This window comes from Camelus dromedarius, chromosome 8 (genome assembly GCF_036321535.1).
Source record: "Camelus dromedarius isolate mCamDro1 chromosome 8, mCamDro1.pat, whole genome shotgun sequence".
NCBI classification, from domain to species: Eukaryota; Metazoa; Chordata; class Mammalia; order Artiodactyla; family Camelidae; genus Camelus; species Camelus dromedarius.
The window spans coordinates 8,794,441-8,804,010 of record NC_087443.1 but is presented as its reverse complement, the minus strand read 5'-3'; the positions used below and the strand labels follow the sequence as shown (position 1 = coordinate 8,804,010).

At 51.2% G+C, this 9,570-nt stretch overlaps 1 non-coding gene across 1 annotated transcript; it reads right to left on the bottom strand.

The window, feature by feature from the left end:
• Nucleotides 1-219: 219 nt before the first annotated feature.
• Nucleotides 220-339, bottom strand: LOC116156117 (small nucleolar RNA SNORA31). Its single transcript, XR_004139978.2, has one exon. It is a non-coding gene; the product is annotated as a small nucleolar RNA SNORA31 (small nucleolar RNA).
• Nucleotides 340-9,570: the final 9,231 nt, after the last annotated feature.

Genomic DNA, 9,570 nt, shown 5'->3' with positions numbered 1-9,570 from the left:
AACTCCTGGCTCACCCTGCACTTCCTTCTCTGGGACACACAGGCCCTTTTTATTTTTTATTTTTGTTTTGTTTTTTTGTTTGTTTTTGCTTTTCTAATTTTTAATTTTTTCTGCTTTTTTTTGTTGTTGTTAAAGTTGTTAAAAAGTTTTTATTTGGGTTTTTTACTTTTTGTTTGTTTTGTTTTATTTTTGTTTTTTGTTTGTTTATTGGTTTTTTGTTGATGTAGCCACTATTCAACCTGGGCTGCCACCCAGACAGAAAGCGCAAGGATTTTTCTTTCTCATCCTAGTGCAAACCAAGAGAACAGCAGACTGCTCAAGGTCTGTCAGTAGATGCAGACACACGGGCCCTTTTTAGATGAGCTGCTGGGCTAAACTTGCTACTTTAAAAGAATGAACAACAGCCAGGATAACACTGGGGCCGGCTACCTGATTCCTTGTGCTTAAATTTGATCTGATCTCCCAGTTTTTCTGCCTCTGTAGTGGGGAGTCAGGGCTATTGGTTCAATCATGGTGATGGGGGAGGCAGTCCTCACTCCAGAGGGGCTCTGCCCATGCAGGGGCACCCAGGCACAGGCTGGAGCCCATCTTCCCATCAGCAAGAGGCTGATTAATTGTCCCTGGGGATGCAGAGGCTGAGATGTTGGGCTGCAGCCGCCGCTTAAGGCCTGATGACTCCTCCACTCTGCCCGCCTCCTCCTGCCTGTCCTGTCGTTCCTTCTAAGGGTCTGCTCAGGGGCTGCGCCCTCTACAATGGCCTCCTTGGCCTCCCAGCTGAGATTAGGGTCCCTCTCTAGCTTAGCAGACACGCTGTGCATCAGCCCTTCACTGCCTTTACTCGTGACAGTATGGCCTATCTTTCTCCTTTCCTAGACATGAGGCTTCTGAATGGAAGGGCCATCTTTGTGTCCACAACAGTGTCTTGTACATAGTAAATGCTCAAGAAATGCCTGTAAGTAGTTGCTTCAAATGAATGGAAGACCCCTACCTTCCTTTGAATCACAGCTCAAGGGATTACCTCTTCCAAGAAGCTTTTTTTTAAGTTAACCCAAGACAACTTCCCCTTTCAGAAGAACCCAATCCTCTCTTATTTTTAGATACAGTTAATGGGGCAGAATTAATAATAATACATAATATTTATTAAGCATTGACCACATCAGGCACTGTGGTAAGCACTTTACCTGCCCTCCCTTCCTTAGTTTTCACAACAGCCCAATGAATTCAGTTCAATTAATATTATCCCCACTTTCCAGATGATTAAACTGAGGCACAGAAAGGTTAAGGAACTTAAAGTCGCTGTATCTCCAAAGGGGTGAAGTCGGGCTCACACTCATCCAGTCTGACCTTAGACCTGCTTACTCACAAAGTCCTGCACCTTCTGGGTTTTGTGTTGGTTGCATTTTGAAGGAATGACTGGAAGCTCTGGAGCGGCACTGTGCAAAAGAACGTTCTGTGACAATGGGATGTCCCAGTGTCTCTGCACCGTCCGGTCAGCAGCCTCTGGCAGCATGTAGCTGCTGTGTACCTGAGACGTGGCTCGTGTGACAGAAAATAAGTTAACTAAAGGAATGAAATGGCCACATGTGGCTAATGGCTACTGTATTGAGAGCTTCAGAACATAAAGGACCCATTTAGGGGGGCAGGATGTGCTCAGTGGTAGACCACATGCTCAGCATGCACAGGGTCGGGGTTCAACCCCCAGTACCTCCATTTAAAAAACTTTTTTAAATAAATAAACCTAATTACCTCCCACCCCCAAAAGGAAACAAAAAAATTTTTTTAAAATAAAGGATGCATTTAAATTATCTTTTCTAAATATCTTAACCATGTGGTCCATGGCTATCAGAAGAAGGGCTCTTTCTGATTGACTGAGTCTTGGTATCTTCCTGTGCTGGGAACACATGCGGCTACGAGCCTGAACTGAATCACTGAGAGAAGGCGGATCCCAGTCCTTAAAGTCGTGTTTCTACTCTTAACGGTTTCCCATCGTGGGAAGAACTGTACGATTCCAGTGTCTTCATTCACAGAGGCCTCAAGAAGATTGGATATCTGAGGGCAGACAGGTGGCGCACAGCTGGGGAAGGACGGGACGTGAGCTCCCCTCACTGACATCTGTTTGATGGTAGACCAGCTGCTGGACTTCACCTTACTTAATCCAAAAAGCAAACCTGTGACCCAGCGAAAGGTGTTTCCATTTCACAACTGAGGACAACTCAGAAAGAGTAAGAAACGGTCTCAGAAAGTGACAGAAATGTGGCGTAAACTGGGTCTGTCAGATTTCACTGGCCCGGAGACTGAGGCTGTTAGGCGGAAATTCTCCTTCATCCTAACCACAGGATGGCCACTGTTCAAGGGCGAAGACAGCTATTTGAGGTTGATTATCTGTTCAAACTGCGTGTGTGGGTGTAATGATTGCTCCCACGGTGAGACAAGGCAAGTGGGGAGAATCAGTGCCTGAGCCAAATAGACCCATTTTCCATTTTTACTTCTTTGTGTTCTTTCTTTATATATCTGTAATGGAAAATTCTATATCTGTAATGGAAAATTCAGAGCCGTGCTGTCTGATAAAGTAGTCTTTAGCCACATGGGGCTATTGGGCCCTTGAGACGTGGCTCATTGAGATGTCTTACTGTTAAGTGTCAAACATGCACCTGATTTCAAAGACTCAGTATGGAAACAAGGAAGATAAAATACCTCATTAATAACTTCTATATTGATTATATTGAAATGATCATAGTTTGAGTATACTGGAGTCAAATCAACTAGATTAAAATTGATTTAATCTGTTCCTGGTTAGCTTTTTAATGTGTCTACTAGAAAATTGGAAGTTACATATGAGGCTCACATCTTATTTCTATTGAGAGCACCTATGTCTGCTGCACCGTGTTTCTAAGTCCTGGGATGAAAAATGAACGACTCATTAAAACACCCCTCTGCCGGAGAAAACACTTTCATCTCATTAATACCCACGCTGCAGCAAAGTGGCGCTGGTTAGGTGTGAACACAGCCTGGGCCTCCGCCTCCCCGGCTCTCTGGGGTGCATTCGGGGCACTGGCTGGGGCAGCACGCGTCTTGCCCAGCTGCACCCAGAGCTCCTGACATTCCGTCATGTGTCTGCCTTAAACAGCACTATCCCTTCTTCCTTGGACAAAGTGCTTCATTACGCCTCCCTGGAGGAAGGTCGGTGATGAAACCACGACACGGAAAAATGACCTGATCTCTCCAAGGTCGTTACCGAAGGCCACGGCCAAACGGAGCAGGGCGTGCAGTCTGCCGCGGACGTTAGCACTCGAGCAGCCTGGAGATGCTTTCCTGGTCCACGATCTTAACCGCAGGAAAGCAGGTTCAATACCCAGGCTTCTGGGGGAAAGGGATTGCACTGAGAGCCCCGACCCCTCCCCTGCTCGTAGCATTCAACTTTCCTCTCGGAGATGGAAAGTGCTGTGGTATTCCCCTTTGATGATTTAAAAGTGTTGTGTGCCTTTTCCTCCTTCTTTCCACCCAGCCCTCTCCTTTCTCTGCGCTTTTACACCCGTTTCCATAGTAGCCACCTCTCTTGTGTCCCTGACTGTGAGGAGAAATCTTGCAGATGTTAGTAGGGATCCAACACTTTCCAGTAGCTATTTTGCTCACAGCCTCCTTATCTCCCGGTGCTAATTTTCTTGCCTTTCTTCTCCCTAGAGCTGCTCTTCCTCCAAGTGCCTACAAGCCCTGTGTCGGATGGCCCCCTCCTCGATGGGAGCCTGGGAGTGAGCCGGGGAGAAGCGTGTCCTGGGAGAGGAGGCAGAGAGCTCTCGGTCTCCTTATATGTCTGAATTCTCCCTGTGGCTTCAACACAACATGCTAAACGCCAACGCTCTGGAGGGTGGAATATCCAGCCGCTGTTGGATAAGCACCCTTACCCGAAGGCCTGCCGAATGCAGGGAGATGCCTTGGCCATCTTCACTCCAGACCCCACCCTGCTCTCTGATCCCCGCTCACCTCCACCCCAGCCTCATGAACAGCTCATGGCCGTGTCTGTCTTGAATGTCCTCATTCTGTGCATTTGCCCCGGAGAGACCAGTCACCTTTCCTTATTGGTTTGGAGGGAGGACAGACATACAAATGGCAGATACACACCCCTACTTGTCAGGACTTCTAAGACCCCCAACTCCTGAATCCCCCACCTCCCTCTCAGGGCCGGGCACAGCTGGGAAGGCAGCAGGAATGGGTCTTCAACAGTGACCTCCTGAAAGGGCTTGAAGATTCTTTGCCCGCCCTTCCTCCTTGGACATTATTCTTTGGATGGCACAAGCTTGACAGACTGATCACAATAAACATGTAACCGAAGAGAGCCTCTTCCCTTCCAGCGACATTATTTATTCACCTAAAGCAAAGGCTGAACTATATTTAGCAGATGATGTCAGTGGGTTGTTTGGATTCTTAGAAATTGGCAGGAAGCCACCTCTCACATGATATATGAAATCACTGATAAATGCTGCTTTTCACCAAAAGTAAAACAGCTTAGTAGATGCGGACCTTCGCTCCCGCCCTCCCTCCCTCTCCTCCACCCTCCTTCCTCTCCCGCCCACCCCTGCCTCTCCTGGGATTTGTCTTTCTGTGGCCCAGCTCAGCAGAGCCTGTGAAGTGGAAATGAGTCGCTCGGTACCGCAGATCAAATGAGGCTGTTGGGATGCTCAGGATGGTTTTTTCCTCTCCTCGATCCTGGAAAGCTGCCGAAGCGCCAGTGAATCAGACACACACGCACAAAAAGGCGAATCTATATGGCAGCAGCCTTATGGGGCCCGGTATTTATGGTGGCGCGCTAGCTCAGGGTTGCTGTTTTGCAGGCAAAGATGGGAAATAGTGATTCAGGATTGCCATTAAGGGTGAAACAGCCCCCATACAGATTGTGTGTAATAAACCAAGTACAGGGAGAAGCTGTCGGAAGCTCTGGAGTTGCCTCCCTGGCTCAGCCGAGGAGGGTAGGGGGGCATCAAGTCCAAGCTCCTGATTTCATGTGGTGGCGAATACCTGGTGCTTGGAACAAATCTGTCCGCTTTCCCCCCATTTCCCCATCCTGCCCTGGGTCTATCCCACCAGGCTGTCACAGGGGTTAGGCGGGGTTTTGCCTGTGTAATGAATTGAATCCTTGCCCTCATGTGGAGACCCATTTATGTGGCCAGAAGCACAAGATTTCATTCCCTGTATTTTAGCTTCTGTAAAAACCCACATTGCTATTGCTCACGGATCCACCCAGCCCCTTTCACAGTCGGCTGGGATATTTAACTCAGGACGCCCAGCAGAAGCCAGGTGCGTTGTCTTCCCGGCCACGGGAAGCCAGCAGCTCCAGTGGTGGTCCGCGTACATCTCTGTCCTTAGCTCTATCCAGTGGCCGCCACCCCGCCCCCGGCTCTGATGCTGGACGATGCTGTGAAGACAAGGGACAAGCGCGTTGGCAGCCCCTTCACATCTCGGGTACTTTCATTAAGCTCTCCCCTGTCACATGCTCTGTCAAGCAATCCTGGCTGCGGGATGTTGACCACCGGAGTTTAAGGGACTTGGAGAGTTTCCAAAACCCCACCGTGACACTCCCTGTAACTGGCCTCTCTCCCACAGCCCGATGTGTGCTGGGCCCCAGGTAACACTCATCTTCATCCTGGGGGGGGAGAGGAAAACAAGAAGGAGAGGAAGGAATGAGGACAAGCAAGATCTGTGCTCTTCATGTCTTAATGTCTTACCTTGGGGAGGGGCAGGACTAGATGGATGGAGGGGTGAGTGGACAGATAAACAGATGGGCGGGTGAATGGGGGGACCCCGACATCAACCCCTCCATCAGCAAGAAATCCCACAAAATGAACACGGGTGGCAGGTCGGAGTTTCCGATTCGGTCCTCAGATTAACATCCCCCCGGGGCTCCATACTAGGAACTGCTGGTGAGTGAAAGTCTTTGTTTCCATTGGGACTCATTTTTCATCCTTAACCTTGAGGGGAGCTGGACACCGATGACCTGCGTGCTCCCTTCCAGACTCAGAGTGTGCAGGTTCTCTAGCTGTGTGAGTCTGCGGCTCTGTGAGTCCCCCGGGGGAGCTGGCTCCTTTCTGCCAGGGAGCTTCCCTCCTCTCCCCCGAGGGGAGGTGAATGAGCTCCGTCTCAGACACAGACGCTTCTGGAACGTTCCCTCCATGGGCGACTGCCACTTCTCTGGGCTCAGAAGGAACCAGTGAGCAACCTCTCTCTGGACGAACATTTGCTCTCATGGAGAACCCTGCTCGCCTGGCTCCCTGTAGGGCCCCACCGTGTTTATCATGACGATGATGGTTTCTGTTTTATGCGGGGACCGGTTCTTTGGCTCAGGCCACTTGAGAAGCTGGCTACCGTGTCTCCCAGCTCAGTGGTAGAGCGCATGGCGAGCACGAGGTCAAGCACGAGGTCCTGCTCGAGGTCCGGGGTTCAATCCCCAGTCCCTCCACTAAAAATAAATAAATAAATAAATTTAAAAGAAAAAAAATAAAGAGGAGGCTGGAGCTCCAGCACACCAGCACCATGTCCCCAGACATCACATCTAGGACGGGGCCTGGGGGCCGCAGCTCATCAGGAGGGGCCCCAGGGCTTTGCCTTCTCTGCAGTGGTCATCAGGTTTCATGGCGGGACCCCCCATGGCTCTATCCCCACATTATTACTGGGTCCTGGTCAAGCCTTCCCTGTGACCTGCCCAGAGCAGGAAACACTCATTCCATAAACCTTTACTGGGGGCCAAGCACGGTGCTGAGAGATGAGGAGGAACGTGGTCGCCCGACAGAAGGGGCACTCACAGCCCAACAGAAGGGGCAGAACTGCCAACCCAGTAGTACCATCCTGAGGGCAGTCCAGCCAGCCGGGCCACTATATCAGGCCCCCAGAAAGTACCTTGGACCCACAAGGTGAGATGTCACCAACTCTGCCCATGGGATGCTGGCAGCTCTGTCCAGAGGGAAGAGTTGAGCTGGAGCTGAATGGACAAGTCCACAGATAGCATAACATGGGAAGAGCAGCCAGGCAGAGGGAACAGCCTCTGCAAAGGCACAGAGGCTCAAGGGCATTCAGTTCTGCTCAGCTGGCAGATACAGCACAGGGTGACATGGTCAGGAAGGCACAAAAGGTGGGTAGGATAGACTGTCAGCATCCTGATGTCCCATCAAGAACAAGTTGGGATTTGTTCACCTCGAAGCACCCTGCCTCATGGTCTCACCAGTACCTCCCTGAGTGATGCCTGAAGGCTCTGATGTGCTCCTGGTAGTTACTGAGTCTTGGTTTGTGCTGAGCCCTGGGAAGGAGCCTCAGGGCATGCAGACAGGGCTGGATATTGGTCCCTGACCTCAACGTACAGGCCAGGGGAGCAAGACACATGAAACATTAGTGGCCATCTGCAGGAAGAATAATTAAACGTCAGGCAGTGTGGCTTCTGTCGTGAGTACCGGGAGAGTTGCTATGGGGGAGAGGGAGGTGCAGATTGCAAATCAGGAAAAGCCATTGCTTCCTGCTGCTAAACTGGGTGCCACCATGTCTGGTGACATTTTCATGAGCCTCTGTCCTTTTCCTAGGAGGGTGCTCCAAGCACAGCCTCACCAGCTTTCATCAGCTGAGGGTGTCACTTACATTTGGCCTGTACCTGCCAGCGGACCCTCATCCCAGCTGAATTCTGCATCCTCAGCTGGGCCCCATCTGCTCCTCACTGTGTCTAGAACCATCCTAGTACCTTTGCCGTTGGCCTAAAACCAACCCAACTCCTCCGCTTAAAACAGCCTGGGGCATAAATTTTTTTTTATATATTAAAAAAATTTTTATAGTGAAGCTTGATGCAGTGTTTTTCAAATTTTTATTTATTTACTTATTTAATGGAGAGGCTGGGGATTGAACCCAGGACCTCAGGCATGCTAAGCATTTGCTCTACCATTGAGCTCTGCCTACTCACCCCCCACCAAGATATTCTAATACATGCTTGAATAATGGAGATGTTCGCTGTGAAGCTTCTGTTACCAGTGGCCTTTATTTCTGCCGGAGCTGGTAATCTGCCACGGAGTCCTGTGAATGCACTCGTTTGTGCCTGGTCGAGAGTCCTTGTCCGCTGGTCAGTGTTTCGAGGGCTGTTGCTTCAGAGCAACACCCACCCAGCCCATCTCCTCCCTTACCCAACTCAGCCAGGGTGACTGAAACGCGACATTTTCAACCCCAAAGCAAATTACAGCGAGGAATCAATATGAAATTACTGTCCTCTACTCGAAGTTCCTTTTGAAAAGTCAGGCAAGCAGAGCCCAGGATAAAAGTTGGCCTGTCAGACAAGCCCATTCAAGCTTGCGATTCCGCTGTCATTTGCCCGACGGGCTTGTGATAAAGAGCAAGGATTTAAAAAAAATCTGCCAAAAATAGTGCCACGAAGAAACCAACACTGGGGCCAACTCCAGAGCCATCGCCACCCCAACTCTGCCTTCTCCAAAAGGACAGTGACGCCAGGAACTTGTTCTGATGGGGATGTCGTGTGACCTCCGATTTCAGCACCAAAGAGACATGGAGAGGTGGGGCTGCAAAGAGCGACATCTGCGAGTCCCCGGAGAAAGGGGAGGGGAGCAAAGTTTACACTGAACATCTTGACTTTCCAAACAGCGTGTTGAGACAGACCCACAGCAGACAGGTTTGCTGCAGGCCTGGGACTCGCCTGGGGCAACTGCAGCCTGGAGACTCATCCAGAGAGAATACTCCTTCTGTTTGTGCCCTCTCTGGGCCTTCAGTTCCCTGGCCGGGGCCCTAGGGGCCTGAAAGAGAGAGGGTGCCCCCCTCTGTAGCCGGGAGCGACAGGGCTGGGCAGGTGGGTTAACCGGTGAGACTGGATCGCAGGGGACACAGAGCTCCTGCTCAGCCCGGCTCTGTCGCCGGCTCCTGGGTGGAGGGATAAGGGGGAGGCAGGCTGCCTTCCAGGCGCTGTGTGCCTGCTCCCAGGGGCTGAGACGGGAGGACACCCCACCTGCCAGGTGACTAAGTTGAGTGCCATTGGAGGCAAGAGGTCCCATCACAGACAGAATCAGCCTGGCTGTGCCCGCTCCTGCTGTCTGCCCCTTGTCACTCACGACTGCCTCGGGCAAGCAGGGCGTTCCCCAGGGAGGTTTCCCCTGGGACCCTTTTCTTTGGCATCCCTTAAGTAGCTGTCACACTGTCCCAGGTGTTTTTCAGGAAGGAGGTCCCTGGGGTTTCATTGAGGCAGAGTGGAACTTGACCCTGCCACGTTGATGTGTTCCCCGTCATCTGCCCCGGGAAGCGGGTGCCAAGCCCTGGGCGCCCACGGGCGGGTCCTGGCTGTCTCTCAGCCTCCCTGGCTCATCACCTGTTGTTTTCTACCCAGAATGTGTGTTGGGACGTATACGGTTGTCAGTGGTTCCTGCAAAGGCCAGCTTCCCCAGAGGAACCTGAGACTTTCACACAGACCAGCTTCTAACCCCGCGGGGCAGTCTGTCAGCAAAGCACCGAAGGGGGTGCACAGAAGTAATGCATTAGGTAGAGCAGGTGAGGGGGGCCAGCCTTCAGCACTTGATCCTCAACTTTTTATCTGCCAGTGGC